This window comes from Panthera leo, chromosome F2 (genome assembly GCF_018350215.1).
Source record: "Panthera leo isolate Ple1 chromosome F2, P.leo_Ple1_pat1.1, whole genome shotgun sequence".
Lineage (NCBI taxonomy): Eukaryota > Metazoa > Chordata > Mammalia > Carnivora > Felidae > Panthera > Panthera leo.
This window is the reverse complement of record NC_056695.1, coordinates 58459471-58481927: the sequence shown is the minus strand read 5'-3', so window position 1 is coordinate 58481927 and position 22457 is coordinate 58459471.

Here is a 22457-nt window from a genome sequence, read left to right as displayed (position 1 = left end):
TTCTAGAAATACTTATTAAACACATATTTCTGTGTGCTTAATTTTTTTTTAAAAGTGCCAAAGTTGTAATAACATTATTCATACCCCCTTACACTTGATATGAAAACCTTTTTTTTTTAAGGTTTCTTGATTGTAGCTATTCTCATAGGTGTATAGAGCTGTGTCATTATGGTATTAATTTACATTTAATTAAAGAATAAAGATATTGAGCTCCATATGCTTATACTCTGTATGTATATCTTCCTTAGTTAAGTTTTTGTTCAAATATTTTGCCAATTTTGTTGATGACTTGTTTGATGTCATATCATTGAATTTGTGTGTGTGGGGATAAAATTTAAATCCATTAAATCAAATGTAATTAAATGTTGAAGATGATATATTTATTACCCATATGCTATTATATTCTGATTCAAAACTCAGGTTGAGAAGATACATCATATTTACTAAGCCACCTCAAACACTCCAATAAGTTAAACACCCCCCCCGCCCCCAACACACACACACACTTGGACACACACCTGGGAACACTTTTCTGATTATTTTAGTAAAACTTTGGTCATTCTAATTTATGTCTACAAATCCTTTGTATGTCCACAAATCATGTCAGATTGGGTCTTAAAGAAACATCAATCTATTATGCTTATTTACTGAGAAGTCTAATACAACAAAAGGAATTGGTATATACAATGCCAATCACCTAATTAGTAGAGCCTCTACAATATTTTAGACCTCCTGACTCTGAAATAATTACTTTTTTTCTATACAATATTATTTTTAAATTTTCATATTAAATTTAATTTGCTAAGATATTGAATTATTTAATTCTTTAGCTTATTTCTTTGTCTCCTGATACAGGTTTTTGTTTTGAGGAACAACTGGAAAAGGTTACATATTATTTCATGATACTCTGATATTTTTCAAATGATACCTGATTGACTGTGTCCTGTAGATCTTCATAGCCTTTATTTATTCAAAGAATGAGTTTATGTAAATTAGGTAGAGGTAGTTTTTTTTTTATTTTTTTAATCTCTCTTCATTTTTGAATTATATTTCATTCCACTTTTGGTTATAATGTTAAAGTTTTTCTGTCATTAAAACTTGGAGAAAGATAAAAGAGAAAAAAGTTTTCTCTCCAAAAGTCAGATGAGATTACCTTATATCTATCAAGTCACATGTTTTTTACTTCCATTCTTAGAATCAAATAATCCTGTCTAGAATAGTTTACATGTGGTCCTGCCAACATAGTGAGGTAGAGGGAACAGATGACCTCTCCATATCATTTCTCCTTTTTTGATTCCTTAGTGAAAGACTGGTGGAGTACTAAACCACTTTTCCACTTTATCATTGCAAAAGATTCTATGAATCATCATAAAACAGTGGCCTTTCCATTACCTAGCATCATAAAAGTAGAGTTCTCAGAATTTATGTATGCCGAACATTGTGTCTTAGCTACCTTATATGAGGCCTGATCTTCAATCTGTACATTCATTACCTTCATTGCAATTGATTTTGCCTCATTTTAAAACTGGATCTATGTCTATATACTGGACTCTTTTTTTTCAACTTCTTGTAAATTTTCCTTACACATATATACCTATAGGAATTCATGTCATCTAGGTAATTTCTATTCTCACGAACATGCTTTTCAAAATGTTTACATATTTTTACATACTGGCTACCATCTGTTATTCCCTCTCAATCTCAGAAACATTATCCTGTTACTGACAATAGCTTTTTGTATACTTTTGTATCTGATTTCTTAGGAGTTATTTTATATTAGTTTTTAATAACTCTAAAACAATTGATATGTATTTGGTTAAAAGAAGAGTAAGATTGGAGACTTTATTTTTGCAAAAGCTATATTTTAGAAAATCTTTAAAACCTGTGCTTCACTTCAGTATCTTTATGATCATTATTTGTTGTGCTAAGCTGCCCTGTAAAATTAGGAAAGGAGTATTGAATTGTTCTTCAGTTTGCATTTCTCCTCATTGGAAACAAATCCTTCCTTAGAATATGTGTCCAAATTATTAGTTCAAGAAATTGGACATAACAACGTACATAAGTCTTTTTCAAATTAAAATAAGAACATTTGTATAGATCTGTTCAATATTTAATTATGCTCTGAGGATAGTCCCTTATTTTCTATTCCTTCTTAAATAGGGACAAAAATTCAAAATGAAAAAAATTGAATAATTAACAAGCTAAAATGCCTAAAAGTTTACTTAAAATCCAGTTAGAAATATAATCAAAGTTGTTTTAAAGCATAAGTAAGAATCCTTTTCTTCAGGCTACTGGACTGAGATCTTTGTAGACACAGGAAGATAGGAAAGAATCAGTACTTTGAGAAGTCAAGTATAAAATTTTGGAAAACTGAGAATAGCTCTTGAGTCTTAGAATTTTAAAAGGTGGAAGGTGAAGATGTCTCTTGATTAGTTTTATTAGTTTGAAGCAATTACTGCCTGTTAAATGTTCAAATCCTCATTTAAGTGAGTCAATGAGATCCCAGAGGGAAAATAAGTACTTAATGAAATGATGAACATACACAACTGTTTCCATTTAAAAGCATTAAAAACGAACCATGTTCAGCCATGCTTACGAGTCATCAATGAATTAAATGATATAATTGCTTGATTTCTCATATAAATCCTCATGGAGAGTAAGAGATAAGAGAGCAAGCAAAAGACTGATATTTGTAGGAGATACTGCAAGTTGCGATGCTGAAGCTAAGGGTAGTTTATTCCTCCTCAAATCATATAAAATTAAGATATGGGTATTAATAGTGGTGTACATCAACATTTTTGAAGGTATTTCATACCAATAATAAAGCTAAGCACATAAATATACAAAAAATTCAAAAAAGGTAACTGTAACCCAGGAAATGCCTGTCATGAAAACATAATGTGTTGTGGCTTGACATATACACAAATGACTTAAAGCCTGTTGTATAACCAGCTAATTACTCTACTTTCCACATTGAGGTAAGGAAACTGAAGGGACCCCATGGAGGACTGCTTTTTTGCTTCCTCTCTTCTCGCTAGGATCTGCACCCCTGCATTATATGATGGATAATGTATGTCCTCCTTATAAAACTCAAGGAGTTAATGGTTCCTTTGGAGCCTTCCATCACAATAAATAACATCTAAGAAGTAACTGGGTGGGGTCATCATGTAAGTTTTCCAGAACACCAATTCACCAAGACCCCTGGCTCCAAGGCCTAAATGTGTTATGGATGACGCCTAACATTTATCTTTGTTTTAACTAGTTCATGGATGCCTGAGAAGACATATACACTGGACCACAATCTTAAATAAAAACTCCACACCCCAAGTAGAGACAAGACTCACTCTCCTTTCCTTTCCAAATCTCCCAGACTGTTGGTCTGTATTTATATTCTGTCTCTGTCTTCAAAAAACTCTGTTCTCACTTCCTCTTGGCTCATGTTAGATTCATATCCTGTGTAAAGCCATGTACTCCTGGGTGGTCCTGTGGGGACTCCTTTGGGTCCTCAGACTCAGCCAACCTGCATCAACATTACTTCCTTACAAACTCTGTTTTGATCTGACCATAATCTCTTATATTTATATAACATTTTAAGTTTTGCTAAGTGTTTCCCCTTTTACTCTTTCATTATAATAGTCACAAAATAAGTTATGGAAAATCTTACTGTAATTCTACACATAAGTACACAGATAACCCAGGTTGATCATTTCCCCAATGTTTTATAGTTAATTAATGATAAAAGCTAAGTAAAAATCAAGACTACTAGAGTTTTAGAGGAATATTTATTTTCTCTTTCATATTTCCTCTTGAATTACTGTGCAAAAATGTTTGTCCATCACTAACTCTGCTTCTGTGCCTCTCAACTTGCAATGTTTATTACTGTGCAATGTTTATTTGCAAATAAGTTTATTTTTGCAGTGGCACAGAAATCCCTAGTGTTGTTGCAACTTTCTACTATATATTGTTTTGCCTTTACTTTATAATTTTCTTTTTACTTGTCTTTATTATAGTGGTTGTACTTCATCTTTCTCTAAAGAGAAACTGGAAAAACCAATTATAAAAAACAAAAATAATATCTAATGTTTGATATAGTTCTTTTAAATTGAAATTAGCTATGCAAAGCAGCATATTTAGATTGGTTTAAATTGAGACAACAGTGCCATTAGATGGCACTCTGGGTAAAGTTGACTATGTTTTTTCCTATATTGGAGCACTGGAATTCAAGGGCTTAAGTAAAGAAAATGGAATACAAGATTAGTGAATAGTTGTAAGTCAAATCATCAAACTTATTATAATAAAAAATTCCCTTCTTTCGTTCTCTAAATAATCTAAGATTGCCCTTTGAATCATTACTCACCATTACTTATCAAAAACAATTAAGGCATTACTCATTTGCTGTTCCACATTAGAATACTTATGTATAATTACATTTAAAAAATTATAATCATTTTGTTCATATCATTCCTAATATAATGTAATAAGGTCTAAAATCAGTTGTTTTTATAAACCTATATGCATTTTAAGGCAATTTCTATGTGTAAATATGAATTTTACAAACATCAAAAATATTGTTTATATTTCTAAATATTCTTTGGTAAAATAAGTACTCTGGACGTATATTTGATATGCAAATATTTTGTCCTTTCTAATCTCGTTAAATACGTTTTATTAGAAGTTATTTCAGTTATTTATTCTTTCTCATCCAGTCACTAAAATGGTAAGTGTTTACTTAGTAGGGAAAGCTAGGAAGTAGAAGTTATGGCAACAGCCCTGGAGAAATGTAAAAACAAATTAATAAAAGAAGGTGTCTATGAAAAAAAGGTAATAATATAAACAAATACACATAATTTTTCCTCTCAGGAAATTTTATAGACCCAATGATACTTACTGTTTATTGCGCACTCATTATTGACTGGAGTTGTATTGGGTTTTACATACGAACACCTGTTTAATTATCATGTTAACCCGATTAAGTACACGCCAATTTAAAAAACTATTTAGCAAAGAGGCAACCAAATTGACTCTTTTGAAGTTCCACACATACTTCTTCTCTTTGTTTCTTGCTCTGACTGCAGGATTTTAATTTTATACTAAATGAGTAGATTTTCCAAAGAGAATGGACTTAAAAGATATTTAGAGCAAGCTGGAAGAGAAGTATGAAAAATAGGAATTAGACTGAACTTCCACAGCTAAATTTTATTTGTTGCCTTATTCTCCTTGGCACCCCATTTCCTTCTATTTTACATTTTGACACATAATAATAATGCAAACATTTTTTTCTTTGGTATTTTAACATTCTGGAGGAAGTGACTGAGAATATTGTTCATTGTGTTAGAAAAAAAAGAAAAACAACACAAAGCAGTTTCCTTTCTCATGAGGAACTGTTGTTATTTCTATGCAGAGCTGATCTAAATCAGATCCAATTATTTTTGATACACAGCTTTTAATGTCATTAATGTCAGCTTTGTTAGGAAAAATAATTCACATGTCTTAGACCTTTCCACAAAGTTAGGAAGTGGGCCATATCTCTGTTTCTCAGGTAATTTCATCTTTATTGTTTGCTTTTTTTTTTCATTTTCATTTTGATTTACATTGTACAAACACATGAAGTAGGAAGTTTATATTATAGCATAGAATAATAATAAAATGAATACCTTTATACCTTTCTACGTGCTCACTAGACAAGTTAGAAACAGAGTGTTACCAGCATGAAAACCCCCCTTAGGAATCGTGTATTGTTCACATTTCACTCCATCACTCACATCTGAATTTTGTATTATGCGTTCCCAAATATTTGTTTAAATTTATCTATTTTATAAATTTTCTTAACTGGATTAAATTATATGCATTCTTCTGGTTCTTCCTTCAGTCTCTCTGCATTATATTTTTGAAATTCACTCAGGTAAATGCTCTTATGTTGATGAGTCAGATCATTCATTATTAGTGCTATAAATTCTCTTATATTTCCTTATTATGAGGTTGGCATAATTTATTTATTAGTTCTATTGCTGATGGACATTTGGGATGTTTCCACCTTTTCGCTATTAAGAAAATACTGGTCTCAGTGTTGTTACACCTGACACTTGGTCTCATGGGCATATATATACATTGGTTTGGAGTTGTTTGGCATAGAAAATAAACATTCAATGTCATTATATAAAATATTAAATTGTTTTGAAAGTTGTTATTTCAATGTGTACAATTATTGGTGAGAATTTGTTATAATGTAACAATTACTGATGAGAATGTGGTATGACAGGAATATTATTGAATTACTATTGTACCACATTCTCGCCAATAATTATTATTAGGCTATGCAATATTTAAAATATAATCATTGTGAAGGGATATTTAATAATGTTTTAATGCTTTTAAATAAAATTTCCCTGATCATTACTGAGGTTGGCCATATTTTAAAAATTTTTTTTAATGCTTATTTTATTTTTGAGAGACAGAGGGACAGAGTATGAGTGGGGGAGGGGCAGAGAGAGAGGAGAGACACAGAATCTGAAGCAGGCTCCAGGCTCTGAGCTGTCAGTACAGAGCCCAACATGGGGGCTCAAATCAACGAGCCATGAGATCATGACCTGAGCCAAAATCAGACACTTAACTGACTGAGCCACCCAGGTGCCTCAAGTTTGACCATATTTAATGTTAATTTTTTTTCTCCTTCTGTCGAACTTTCATGCATGTTTTTGTTCATTTTCTATAAATTGTTTTACTTGTTTATATTTATTTGGAAGGAATACTTTATTCCAAATACTAATCCAGGTTATCTTCATTATTTGTAGATTTTATGTTTTTCAACTTCCTTAGTCGCTAAAATTAATTCATAATCCTAAAATCAATACTACTGTTGCTTTCATGGTCATCTGAAGATAGGCATGGACCAGCAAAATAGTATCAGTTGCCCAATGCACACCATGGTCCCAGCTGAGACAGAACAAGGTGATTCTCCAGCCTCTTGTTTCTACTCTGTATTTTTTGCAATTTTAATCTTTTTTTATGTTTTTTGTTGATGTTTCAAAATGCCCTCCAACACAGTGCTAAAGTGTTGTCGATGTGCAAGTGTTTCTAAGTGCAAGAGATCTATGATGTACTTTACAAAGAAATTAAGTATGTTAGATAAATTTGGTTCAACCATGAGTTATAATGCTATTGACCATGAGTGAATGTTAATCAAAAATATATATTAAATAAGGTGACACTAAACAGAAACACACATAAGGCAAGGGTACATATTGATTGGTTGATGAAAATGTGGTGACTAGAAGCTCACAGGCATCTAACCGCATATTGTCCGTAGGAGCAAAACCTCAGTACTTATTTGCTAATTCTGTGTTGGAAAGATTTTATAGAAAACAACTAGAACAAATAATGAGAATCAAGTGTACTTTGTTGCCTATATTTATTGCAAATATATTTCTCTGTGTTTTTTCTCTTAACTGATGTTATGAGATTATTTGAAAGAGAAAATTTCTTAATTTTAATTTTATTGAATTTAGTTATGTTGCTCTGTATGGCTTAAGTAATCTTTCCCTTCATCTGGTTCCCCATCCCCCCCAAAAAACCCAAAATAACAAAAGAAATGAACATAAAAATTTTAAAAAACCCGCAAAACTCTGTACTCCTTCTTTATAGCATTTGTTAGTCTTCCACTTGAATATTTTTATCTGTTTGAAGTTTATATTTGTTTATAGTGTAATATAAGAATGTCTTTGAATAGCCAAAATTTGCTGCAAAATGTATTGATTAGCATTATTCTCGCTCTAATATTGAAGACCCATTCTGTCATACAGCAATTTTTTATATATATAATAAATTGTTTCTATGCTCTGTATTTTTTGGTCTATTTTCCTGCCATTATGCTGTTATCATTCTGTCTTAGTTATTTAAGTTCTATATTGTGTTTTGATTATTGACAGGAAAAAGAAGTTTAATATTTTACTTCTTCAATGGTGTCTTAGATTTTCTTGGCCCTTGTTCTTCCATTACATTTTGGAATGATCCTAAGAACTCTCTCTCTCTCTCTTTCTCTCCCATACACTCATGTACATGCATGTGCACATACACACACACACACACACACACACACACACACACACACACAGAAAAATATATCTGTTTGAACTCTTTGGAATTGCATTTAATCTATAGATTAATTTGTAAAGATTTGGCATCTACATGATAGTCTTCTAGCCCATGATAAAACACATTTCTTCATTTGTGTAAGTCCCTGTAGATTTTCAAGATATTTTTGTAATTTCCTCTTTAATGGCATCATTTTTTACATGTATTTATTCCAAGGTATTTACACCTTATTTACCGTTTTAACTTTCTTTTAATCTTTGATCACATTGCTCACTGATAATTGGTGATATTTACAAGTGTTCCTGACATGTATAAAATAATTTTGCAAGCAGAAAATACTTATATTGTATTTTCATTACAGATTTGTGGATTACTTTTATTGTTTTCTACTCAAGCAATCATGTCCTATAAAACATAATTATGTTTTTGTTTCTTCTTTCTTATAACTTGATATTACTTTTGCCTGGAAAAGAATTGGTGTTAGCAGCATCTTTTCTCTCTCTCCATCCTATAGGAACAAATTTCAAAATATATCCTTCAAAAATAATTTTTTTCTAGCTTTGTTTTGTGTGGATGTTCTTTATTACTTCAATAAATTGTATTTCTACCATTAAATTGTATTATTACAATTTAATTCTACAATAAATTGTATTATTACCTCAATAAATTGTATTTCTACCATGCTTTTTAAAACCTATAACTGCATGCTAAATTTTAGTTAGCATTTTTTTTGTGTGCACTTATTAAGACCATATTGTTTTCTGGAATACCTGGGTGGTTCAGTTGGTTGAGCAGCTGACTTTGGCTTGGGCCATTATCCCCTGTTCCATGGGTTCAAGCCCTGCATCGGGCTCTCTCCTGTCAAGGAAGAGTCTGTTTCAGATCCTCTGTTCCCCTCTCTGTCTGCGCCTCTCCCACTCATATTCTCTTGCTCTCAACCAAAAATAATAAATATTTAACAAAAAAAGATTATATTGTTTTCTTTCTTATTTTGTCAATGTCAAACTCTAGATAGTAAATTTCTAGTATTAAACCAACTTTGCATTCTTGATGTAAATATAACTTGGTAGTAATGATATATCATAGTTACACACTGCTGAACTCAATTTACTAATATTTTATTTACACTTTTTCATCCACTTAATTAATGAGGTAGTAATGTCTTTATCTGCATTTAGTACAGTACTTATCCTAGCCTTTATCCTATGGAAATGTTCAATATTGGAATGTCTTGTTTCTTGAAAATGTGTTCTTTTTAGATCGGACAAGATAGGAATTTCCCCATTCTGCTTTTTTTTAAAACAGATTTATAAACACTAGTAAAATGTCTCTCTATATTCAGTATTCTGGGGATTTGGTTTATATTTGAGATAGATTGTTCTTAATGCTCCCTCTGGATACATAATATTGAATATGTTGATAGAGTGTATTAAGAAAGAAGTGCAAATCGTAAAAGAATCTTCTTCCTTTATCTTTCAGGGGTGGGCAATAATGAATGGATGTGAGCAAAATCTGACAATTTTTATATAAGCATCCATGGGGACCTCCTTATATAGCGAAAACCCACAGGATGAGGGGAACCACAAGATCTCATTACCTAATTCAGAATTTTTGACAGAAAATTATATTTAATTTTATCTGTCATATGCTATATTTGCATTTGTCATCATAAACTCATTGTTGATATCTGGTATACCTTAATAACAGAGCGATGCTACAAAATACAAATAGATGTGTCTGTGTGATTTTCTTTGTCTGGAATGCACTCATGAATTTCATTCATTTATTCTAACATTCAAATATTTGTGTACTTGGTGAAATCTCTTTCCTGTACCTTCTCCCTACCGACTGTTACTACCCTTTTCAAAAAAAACAAAAAACAAAAAAACATTCTAATGGTACTACTTCCTGAAAGGAGCATGAGCGGTCCCTTCACCACACAAAGAAGTATTTGTTAGTTTGCTTGGAGTGTCATAACTGCTTAAACAACAGAAATGCATTTTCTGATAGTTCTGGAACCTAGAAGTTCAAGATCAAAACACTGGCAGATTTGGTTTCTCCCAAGGCCTCTCGCCTGGGCCTGCAGATGGCTGGCCTATCACTGTGTTCTCACATGGCCTTTTCTTTGTGTGCACACATCCCACATGCCTCTCTCCCCATGTACTTCTCTCCTCTACTTATAAGGATATTAGTCATATTGGAATAGGATCCACAAGAAGGGCTTCATTTTAGCTTTATCACCATTTAATGACCCTATTTCCAAACACTGTCATATTCTAAGATGCCCAGATTAGGGTTTCAAAGTAAAAATTTGGGGGGAAATATAACTCAATCCTTGGCAGGTGCTCTTAAGTCCCTCAGATACAATAAAGATCTTTTCAGCTGTGTTGTGTTGAATTGTCTGCCTCTCAACAACTTTTTAAACAGATCATGGACAAAGGCTGCCTTTTAATACATATAACACCAAAGTAATAGAACAATTTTAATTAATATGTGTTTACAGAGTCCGTGTGATATTAAGCCATATGAAAACTTAGGTTGAAATTAAAAATCAATAACATTGGTCATGTCTTTATCTAAAGTTTTGATATATTGCTCAACATACATTTTTGTACTAACGTTGTTTTTAAAATATTGCATTAAAGTGGTATTTATCTGAATTATTGACTTTTTATAGTGTCCCTTTAAATTTTGCATTTGAGATAAATGCCTTACTCCCCTCATCCTACTCTTTTCCCCTGCCATTCTACTCTTGACCCTGTTTGAAATGATGATGTTCACAAGGCAAAATTCTCAGGCTTTATGTAATAAGTTTCTGTAAAACATAATGTGACTATCTTTAGAAAACTCTATATCAGGAATAATTTGCCTTTTGAATAGTAGTATGGAGTTGGGAAAATAGCACTATTTTAGAAGTTAGAAAGCTGCATTCTGTTTTTTTCTGCCAATTATTTGCTGACTCTGGAGTCCAACCTTGCTGTTGATGATGGCTGAACACAGAGTGATGCATGCAAATTCAATATATAACAGTGCATGAACATTCAGCTGATTAACTTCATAAATGCACAAACTTGTGTTCTACCTTAAGAGATTTTGCTTCATTATATCTAGGATGTACAGGACTTTGCATTGTTTATATATCCCACTACCTTCAAACTAAGTCTAATATAGATGATCCCTGGACGATGTGGCTTTGTGGGGTTTACTCACTGAAATTATCATGGTCTGGTCATATAAATATAATCTGAGTTTGATTACAGTCCCTGATGAGACTAAATAGTCAAACTACACTTAAGTCCTAGAGAGACTGTTTTTCTGAACGAGTTTTAAAAACAGTAAACATAGAAATCATGGTACAAATTGATTCAGAGATGCTGTGATAACATAGAAAAACATTCAGTAAAGCTGCAACTCTAATATTTTTACTGTGCACTAATAATAATAATAACCTCCACTGCTTCTTGGTTTCCTGTTCAAGTCATACCTTGAACACTTTACATTTGTTATTTTATGTAATTTTCACTAAATCCTACAAGTAGCATACCACTTCTGGTTTTCAAATGAAGAATATGAGGTATATCTAAGTTAAATCATTCTTCCAGGTACAACTGGAAATTAGATACCTTCATTTCCAGTACTGAATTCAGAATCTGCCACAGTTAATGCTCAATAATTGTTGAAAGAATGAGAATATCAGACTAGAGCAGCATAGAATTGATTCAGACCCAGAACCCCATAAATGCTTCTGACCAACGCTGAGGATGGGCTTAAAGGGACAGCGAAGGCCCAGCCTGCAGGCCAGGGGCCCACGCTCTCATTTGGAAGGCAGAAAGGAGGCAATGGATCAGATCTTTGGAAGGGAGAAATAAAGCAAAATGGGAAGAGCCTAACAAGAGTCAGGACAACAGGCTAACCTGTGAGAATAAACAGTCATGTGGAGTCTAAAAAGGCTTAACCACTTCTCTCATTAAAGTCTGAATTCTTTTTTAAAATTTTTTTACATTTATCTATTTCTGAGAAACAGAGTGAGACAAAGCGTGAGCGGAGGAGGGGCAGAGAGAGAGAGAGACACAGAATCTGAAGCAGGCTCAGGCTCTGAGCAAGCGGTCAGCACAGAGCCTGATGCGGGGCTCAAACCCACAAACTGTGAGATCATTCATTAAAGTCTGAATTCTAACACACATACCATGAATTTGAAGGAAAAGACTGTGGGTGGAAAACTTGAGTATCAAGAAAGATAAGTTGTGTGTATCCATGTATGATCACATATTAACAGCTCCCTTAGTATTTGATATTTATATAAGCCTCTGAAGCATTATGTTTTTATTTTTATAATGATTTGTGCACGCTTAAATGTCCACTATATCCAGAGAATACAGCTTATTTTTATCATTTTAATATCTTTGTTTTCTCACCGTTTTCTAGAGCAAACCTACGCCCTTACCAATTGAGTGTATGTATCTCCATTCTTCTAATGATTTTTTTAAAACATGATTGAATGTGCATTTATACCATTTTAGGAGACATAAACACATTTACTATTATATAAAATGTACTCTTCTGACTACTTCTTAAATATTTGAGAGCTCAGAGTGTGCCTATTAATTAATAAAATACATTTTTAAAAACTCTTTTCTACCTGTTCACTCTCCTCACTCGTTTACCTTTTTTCTCTTTTGGTATTGCTATATTTTGGAATTCAGTGTAGGGATCTTAAGATTCAGTGCTTTTGTGATCACCTGGTAAACTTGTTCAAATGCCAGTTTCTCAGCCCTACCCCCCCCCCCCCAGAAATTATTATTATTTATGACTGGATTCTATCTCTTTGTCTTAATCTTTCACATCCCATGCCAGCCCAATTATTTCTGAAGCAGATTTTAGAGGATGATATTTTAACCTAGTATATCCTTGTATAGTATCTGTTCTACACAAATCTTTTTTTATATTCTCAAAGAATGTAGCTTTCTAAGATATGTGCAAATTGATCCTGTTTAGTCTTACTGACTTAAATATTACTACGTAGTTTAGTAGAATGTGAAAACAAAGTCCTTGAGGTCTGATGGTATTTAGAACATTAAAGCGATTTGGATGATGTCTGATTATGCCCATCATATTAATTCCAATAAATAAGACTGTGCCAACTCTACAGTAGCCTCTGAATAATAGCTGCTGTAAGATAGAACCATTGCAAATGCTGACAATTACTCATTTCTTATTTGTGTTTGTCCATGATATTCATCTGTGTCTGATTTACAAGGGTTAAATAAGAATGAATTTGAACAATGGATTTAATACACCCTCACCTCCACCACCCACCCCATTTGCACAACATCATCATTATCCTTTCAAGTAGTTATCAGTCTATCAAAACACCAGGGTTATACCTATCTCTAAGATATTGTGAAGAATAGATAGGACTGAGTAGCAACACTTGCCAATAGCTTATATTAACTTGCTTGGGTTCCCCAAGACTATGGTAAATAAAAGTTAGAAAAACACATTTTGCCATGAAGTGACATATAATGTATAAGTCAAATCTACATACTTTCATACGTGTATCTCCATTGGCAAGATACAATATTCTATTTAGATTTTTAAAAACTCATCATATAAATTATTTGTGATGTAAAACTAGTTATATAGATTTGAGGCTTAGTTTACCTTAGTTAATAAAACTTATAAATTACAGAGATCATTAGCCTATTCAAGAGGACAGGAAATATTTCAAGTATTTAAAATACTTAAAATATTTAAAATATAAAAATAATTATTTAAAATAATTTAAAATAAATATTTAAAATATGTAAAATGCCAAATGTAATTGCATACCTTTTCTATCCCTCAATCTCATACTTCTTTTGACTAATTAATTTCTCTCCTTTGGATGTCACTTAAGCATGATTTCTTAAGGAGGGAGTTTCTTGTTGCCACTGACTATGTTACTTCATCCTACACATTTTCACAACTCCCTGTACCTTTGTACCTTAGCACTCTCTTCATTTCGTAGTTAAAAATCTGTTTATAGTCATTTTCTTTTTTTTTTAGAACTTTTTTAAACGTTAATTTATTTTTGAGACACAGAAAGAGGCAGAACACAAGGTGGGGAGGGGCAGAGAGAAGGGGAAACACAGAATTCAAAGCAGCTCCAGGATCTGAGCTGTCATCACAGAGCCTATGCAGGGCTCAAATTCGTGAACCCTGAGATCATGACCTGAGCAGAGGTCGATCGCCCAATCAGCTGAGCCACCCAGGTACCCCTATAGTCATTTCCTTCTGAAGAGTACAGTATAGTAAGGTGGAAAAAAGATTTACCTTACAGTGGAGAAATCTAGCAAACACTACCTCAGTGAAGCGTTTAAGGTTAACATCCATAGTGACAAGTCATGCTGATAGTGTTTTCTCTCCATGTCATGTGATAAAAATGGTGCTTTAACTCTGTAGTCTTGTTTCCTAAAACCCATAACTCCTGGATAACTATGAAAAAAAAAAGCATAAGAGAAATCCCTACAAAGAGAATCTTATAAAACATCTTACAATTATTACTGAAAATACTCAAGGACATCAAAAACAAGAAAAGTCTGAGAAATTCTCACGGCCAAGAGGACCCAAAAGATGTATGATGAATAAATGTAATGTGGTATCCTGCATGAGATCCCAGATATGTAATAAGACATTAGGTAACATGTAAGAAAATACAAATCAATTATGGACCTTAGTTAACAATGTATCAATATTGGTTCATTAATTGTGACAAATGCACCATGCTCATGTAAGGCATTAATAATGAGAGAAATGGGGTTTGGAATGGATGGAAACTCTTATACTGTGGTTGCATTTTTCCTGTAAATCTAAAACTATTCAAAATAGAAAGTTTCATTACAAAAAAACCTGTTCAGTTATGTGTCTTCCCTGTCAGATTCTGTGATCTCTGAAAGTCAGGCTGTATGTGTGTTAAACATCTCTTTATCCTCAGCGCACAGCACACAAGAGGAGCTTGATAAGTAATTGTTAAATGAGTGACTGAATGAATGAGTGAAATAAACATTTAATAACTGGCTGTGAAAGAACCTTAATTCCCTGAAGAAACTCCTATTTATATATGTAAATAGTGTTTCTTCAAACCACCAGTCAGGATGCAAATGAATGCCATCTGCCTCTTGTTCTCCCACGACCTCTTGCTCTTGGGTCCCTGCAGTTATTTTCCCTGAATGACTGCCCTAAATATCTGTTTGCTCCCAAAAGAATCCCTGTGTCCCTGTATAATCAACAGCTTTTGCTTCCAAGCCAAGCACAGTGGATAAATCCATGAAAACCAGGAAGAGCTTAGGGAGCACGTCCCCCCCTCGCCCCCCGCCCCCCCTTAGGAACAGGCGTTCAAAGAGCCTGGGCTGTTTTATGATGCTCTTGATGGCAATACATTCCTCTCCCAAGACTCCTTGGCCACGGTCACATCATTGATATTAGAGTCTCTGAAATATTAATATTAGAAAATCAATTTACTGGATAAGGATCCTTCTTTAAAGAGAAAATACCCATTTAAGGTTTAAGGGATTAAATCCCCCTTCTCTTTGATCTGGAATTAATGTCAGGCAGATCATTTTTAATTCCAAATGTGCCTAATGGCAATGGGATTTTTGTTCTGAGAGGAAGATGAGACACATAATTTTGAACACTGGAGCACTTAGGAGTATACAGTAGATTTAGTGTTGTGGTTGGTATGAGAGCACTGCCAGGGTATTGGTTCATGGACAGTTTGCCAAACGATATCTCAAGAAGTGAAAGGAATATAAACTGGGAGAGGCAAATCAGTCCAAGACTAGAGTCATGTTAAAATAACAACAATAGTAGTAAAAAAACATCAACAACAAGATAAAGGTTAAAAAAGAGGAGAAATTTTCTAGTGTTGATGCTGTACTATAAGGAGTGGGGGAAGAAGGCACAAACATTGATTTTCTATCTTCTGCTCTCCTTTACAGCATGTCTGTACAGACACCAGAACTGAGATGAAATCTATAATTACAATAATTCAGTGATATCTTGACCACATTGGCTCTGGAGAATTAATTTTGTAAATAACAACACGTATTTACAATGTTACATCTACAGCAAAATATTCCAAATTCTACAAAATTAACTTAGAGAAGAAAATATACTTACAAGTTCAAGATTGGCTACAACTTTTTAAAAGTAAGCTACAACTAAACCGAACAAACAAACAAACAAAAAAAACCCTCCTTAGTAGGCCAGAACAAAGATCAATTTAAATAATTAGTGCAATGTACTGATTAATGCTTTTGATGCTTTATGAAGGTCAAGTTGTCTAATGATTAAAGTTTTTGTTCATGAATCTGGGGGTCTACAGTTATATTTTTAGCTTTATCTGTTGTTTTGCTTCATTTTTTGACCAAGAAATTAAACTGCGTCATTCTCACTATATCAATTAAAAAATTTAAAAATGTGTATGAGTGGAATCATGTATGCATTCATCTCTATTCAAATATGGTTTGAATAGCAGCTAGAAGTTAAAGGTCCACTACAAGTACGTGTACATTTATATTTCTAGGTATGCTATTATTGAAGATGATATATAAAAACAGCACTGATAAGTTGTGTTTATTGGATACCACCATTTAAACCTCACAATGCCACAATGCACCATTATTAACAATGTGGATGTTTCTTCAGACAATGAAATATCTGCCTTAGAAAAATTAAGTGGGAGAGCTGAGATGTAAACTTAATCAAATTGACTTGAAAGCTTGAGCTTTTATCTTCTTCAAAATTAATGAATATAACTTTCAAAAAGTACCGCATATAGTATCATACTGCTTAGCAGACACCTAGTAGTTTTCCATCAAAATAGACATCATAATATGTATTCATTTTTAATGTGTATGATGAAACTTTATAATGGAAATGGGTATTTAAATCAGAACTTTTATCTTTTAAAAAAGTAATCAAACAGATCCATCATTGATATATTCTTCCATTTACCAATTTCAAAAGATATATTACTAATTTTCACTGAGCTAACAGAAGTAGACATTCTGTAGTTATGTGATGTAATTACACTTTATGTGGGGAAAAATGACTAAAGTTCATCTTTCTACTGAACACCAAATTATATAAAGTGTGTTTCTTGTCAGCTAGGATGGTTCTGTCTGTTCCCATTGCTTCCTACCCTGCTAAGAATCCACAGAATCCACAGAAAACAAGTCTGTCATGAGCCAAATGCTCACCACAGGAAGCTCATCCCTGTTGGCACTGAAACAATCTCATATTAGAGGAGGTCAGCTTACCTTCAGATTCATGACATGAAGATAAGATGATATTTACAACATTTAGTGGACTAATCCAATTTAAGGTTAAATAAACATATAATGTGACAACCCTTAACCTGAAAACGAATAATGCTTACAATGAGCTATTTAATATCAAAGGGATATTTTTCTTATACGTGAGGAAATATTGAAACACAAATCATCTTATTTGTTCTTTTTTTGGTTTTTTTTGACAGTCTTTGCATTAAAAATGAGTTGTCTTCTAGATCGTTTTCTAAAGTAGAATTACAGATTCCTGAATGAGAGTTACAAATCAGTAGATAATAATTAGTATTATTTCTTACATTTTCCCTCTTTATCAATAGCATGTGTGAGTATTTACAAATAAAGATATTTTTTTTCCAAATTTTCTGAAACAAATGTTATAATTCATGTAGCTATTTAACAATATAACATTAAACAGTTATGAATTTAAAGGGTTTTTTTTTTTTACTATAGAAATTAATCTATAAATGTCCTGGACAAGTGGATTAAAGCCATGCATGTAGTGAACCTGGATACTTGTACTGTAGTAGAATCAGTGAGTGTGGTCTTCCTTCAGTGTCCTTCATATTTTTCCAATGCCACTGCCTAATATAATTAGTAGCAACAAATGGTTATAGTTGAGTAAAATATATAATGACAGATCTCAGATCTGAAAAAAATCCTTAGCAAATACATTTAGTCCAGTTTTTATCCTTTTATAAGACATGATTTTTCACACACATTTTATTGCAACCCGTAGGACTTAGGAACCCAGGTAAGGGTACAGAACTGAGGTCAGTGTGAATTAATGTTAGGCAAAACTCTTCATGACAAACAGATTATCTTAGTTTCTTGATTGAAAATAGGCCTGTTAGAGATTTCTGTGTAAATTATCGCTGCGTAGTTTTTATCTTAAGACAATTCCACTAGCATAGAATATGGTAGAAGGCAGAAATGATCCTCTGAAAAAAGATCTCATAAAACCTTGGCTGTTTCTGGAAACCATCTAATGAAGCATCACATATTTTCTTTGTCAGAGTGTCCATATCTTTAAATAAGAAAGGTATTCTACCAGAAGCAAGGCCTTTTTGAAGGAAGAGATTATTTATGTGGCTGGAAATATAAAAGATAAGATAAAGATAGGGAGGACTAAAGTTTTAGACAGAAACTCTGCCAGTTGAGAGAATCATATAACTTCCAAGAAACCTAGTCCCAGACATGAGGAGAATGGGTGAGGAAGAGAAGCTTCCTAAAAGGGTTGGCATCATGTCTGATTAGAGAATATGTGACGTATAAAATATATACACAGAAATTGGATAGGGAAAAATGATAAGACTTCTAAGAAATTCTATTAAAGAGAATTTTACCAAGAAAAGAAAGTGCATGCCCATGTCAGATAGACCAGAGTATCTTCTGGTCAACAAGTTGCCTCAACACAAACCTCATTCAAAATAACTCTACCCGTTTTTACACAATCTCTTCCCTTGGTAAACAAATTTATTGAACAATTCAAACAGTGATTATTTTGGAATTTATTGTACTTTATAATAAATATCCTTAAATTATTTATTATCATAATTCTAAGAGTATGACTATGGATTTTAAGATCATAAATGGAATTTAAATGCAGGTTTCCTACTTACTGACTGTGAACTTTAGACAAATTACATAATCTTGCTAAGCTTCGGTTCAATACATTTTTTACTCCACAAGTACCAACAAATAGTTCCTAATAGTTGTTCCAACTGACTTTCCCACAAGCAGCTCATGACCATTTCCTTCGCTCTGGATTTTCACCAACACTTATGTTTTCTGGTTTTGAAATTTATTCCTAATCTGATGAATGTAAAATGATTGTGCACTGTAGTATGAGTGTGTTTTTATATCTTACTGGCCCACTGGATTTTCTTTCATATCTTTTTCTCGGTTATATACTGGGCTATTTATCATTTTGTATTAATTTTGAGCATCTTATATGGTCTGGAGAGTAACTCATTAGAAATTAGATGGATTGAAAGGTTCCTTCTAATTGATGCCTTTTTTAAATGTTTATTTATTTTTGAGAGAGAGACAGAGACAGGGTATGAGTGGGGGAGGTGCAGAGAGAGAGGGAGACACAGAATTCGAAGCAGGCTCCAGGCTCTGAGATGTCAGCACAGACCCCAACGTGGGGCTTGAACTCACAGACCGAGAGATCATGACCTGAGCTGAAATCAGATGCTTAACCAACTGAGCCACCCAGGAGCCCCTCACCTAATTGATGATTTTTTAAATTGTCTTGTTAAAAAGTAAATTTTGATTGTAATGTAGCAAAATGCACCAGTATTTTATTAATAATTTGTTGGCTGTATTTTATTTAAAAAAAAAAACTGCCCCAGAAAAGATGGTCATAATACTGTTTTATCTGATATTTTACTATTCACATTTAGGTTTTTAGCAACGTAGACTTGACTTTCATGTACCTTAAATTAAGGGTTTTTTTTCTTCTTTTTCTATTTTTGGCACTGTTTTCTCCAAGACACATTTCTTCCCTTTCCTTGTTCCCCTTTCTATTTGAAAGGGGAGCTGATTTCTGGTTCGAGGAGATTGGGAGGGAGGGCATCAATATATTCCCTTCTGCTGCTGCTTAGAAGATGCCTCTGGCTGTATCTCTTTTATAGGACCAGTTTCCTGTCAGGTCCAGAAAGTTTCACTTCTGCAAGTTGTTACCAGACCCTCTGCTCAGTTCATCCAATTTCCTCCATTTGACTCTCAGGTCTAGGGAGGATCACAGCTCCCTGCATTTTAAAATTTTTAGATAGGGGCACCTGGGTGGCTCAGTCAGTTGAGCGTCTGACTTAAGCTCAGGTCATGATCTCACAGTTTCTGAGTTTGGGCCCCATATCGGGTTCTGTTCTGGAGCTCAGAGCCTGGAGCCTGCTTCAGATTATGTGTCTCCCTACTTCTGCCTCTCATCTGCTCATGCTCTCTCGCTCTCTCTCTCAAAGAATGAATAAACATTAAAAAAATTAAAAATGTTTAGATTGCCTGAGTGTTTTCTGATTAGTTTCTTTGCCTTTTCCATCATGTATAACTGATTCCATGTAATTAACTTTTTAAGAAAAAAATCCTGAAAAAGCATTGTGGTTTAATGATTTTTTTCCCCATATTTGCTGAAGTGAACAAATATTTTTTTCTTTGCCTCTTAATATTATTTGTCACCAATAGATTTTATGAATGCAGAATCATTCTTATACTGTAGTATTCTTATAGTTAGTTATATCTTACTGGATAATAACTATTTTTATAAACTCCATTTCAAATACATGAAAATATCTTTCCTTTTTTCTATCATTTTATAATAGTTTATTTTTCACATACTAGATTCACAGTTATTCACTCTAGAATGTTTATATATTCTCTTTTTTGTTTATTCTTTAACTAGAATGTAATATGTTCTATGAGGACAGGGATTTCTGTCTCCTGTTCAGAACTCTCTCCAGGGCATGAATACTAGTATCGGGCAAACAGTGGGAACTTGATAAATATTTGATTAGGTAATGAAACCTATTGCTGTTAATACATCTGGTGCGGTCTACTCGGACTTCTTTTGCAAAGAATCTATTTTCTCTCAAGCAGTTTTTTTAAAAAAGATTTTCTTCTTTTATATGTGTTTTTCTTCAGTGTTTCTTTGCGTGTTGGTGTGAATTTATATTTAGATTTATCTTGCAGTTGAAATTAGTTTCTTGTCTGTTTTCTTAATTCTGCTAAACTCTTGATAATTATCTCTTTAATCGTGGTAACTTTGACATTTCTTACATTCTCTGTAACACTTATTTGAAGAATATAGGTACATACCAGTCTCTCTGTTGCTCTTACCTTTTCTTTAGTGTATTTTATATCTTTATCTCTGTGATAAATTCTGAGTTAATTACTAAATATTCTATTTAAATTCACTAATCACCTTTTCACAGGCAACCAGAATAAAAATGACTTTCTACTAGCACATTGCTTTCATTGTTTATATTTTTCATTCCTATTTTTTTCATATATACCTTTATTAGTTTCACCATTAATGTTTTTAATGTTTATTTCTAAGGGAGGGAGAGAGAGAGAGAGAGAGGAGCAGAGATGGAGACACAGAATCCAAAGTAGTCTCCAGGCCCAGAGTGGTCAGCACAGAGTCCGAGGTGGGGCTTGAACTCACAAACAGTGAGATCATGACCTGAGCTGAAGTCATACTCTTAACTGAGCCACCCAGATGCCTCTCATCATTAATTTTGTAGGTTTTTATTTAAATCCAGGTAGTTAACATACCATGTAATATTAGTTTCAGGTGTATTTGATATTTCCATACAACACCTTCATTCACCATTTATTTTTAATGGCTTCCTTTATCAATTTCAGCTTTGAAATATGTATATTTTACATCTCTGTCAGATAGCTTCGTACACATTACATTCATGTTAAATGAATTCACGTCCGAAGTATTGATTTTTGTAGACTATATTTACAGTACTTTAGTCCTTCACGTGTTTTGTAATTCTTGTTTACAGACTGATTTTGAAGTGATTTTTGTATTGTTTTGCTTTTACTGTCGTTATTATTATTACATTGATTTTCTCTCTTCCCTTTCTGGGAGCCATTCTGCATTCTTCTCTCTGGTCAGTCCACCATCTAGAATGTTGTCTTATATACTTGTAGTTATTGCAGATTGTCAAGACGCTAGTAGAAGTTGGCGACATTCTTTGAAGGCTGCATTTATGCCTTTCCTTGCTTCTCCAAGATTACCTTGTATCCACAGCTTCTGTTAAAATCAGAGCCCTACATTGGTGGCCATATTCTTTTTTATCACCAGACATGAGGCCCCTCAACTGCCATTTGCCTCAAATAGTGAGTCTGGTACCAGTACCTCATATCTTGTGTATAGTCTCTTGGGCATAATCTCCTGGCCCCTGCTGAATGTTGCTTGCTCAGATACTGCAAAGCAGGGGTTTCAGACCCTCACTTCGTTTAGTCTCTGTCTTATTCCTGGCCAATGGAGAGGTTTATGTTGCTTTTGAGCACAAAAAAATGTCTTTT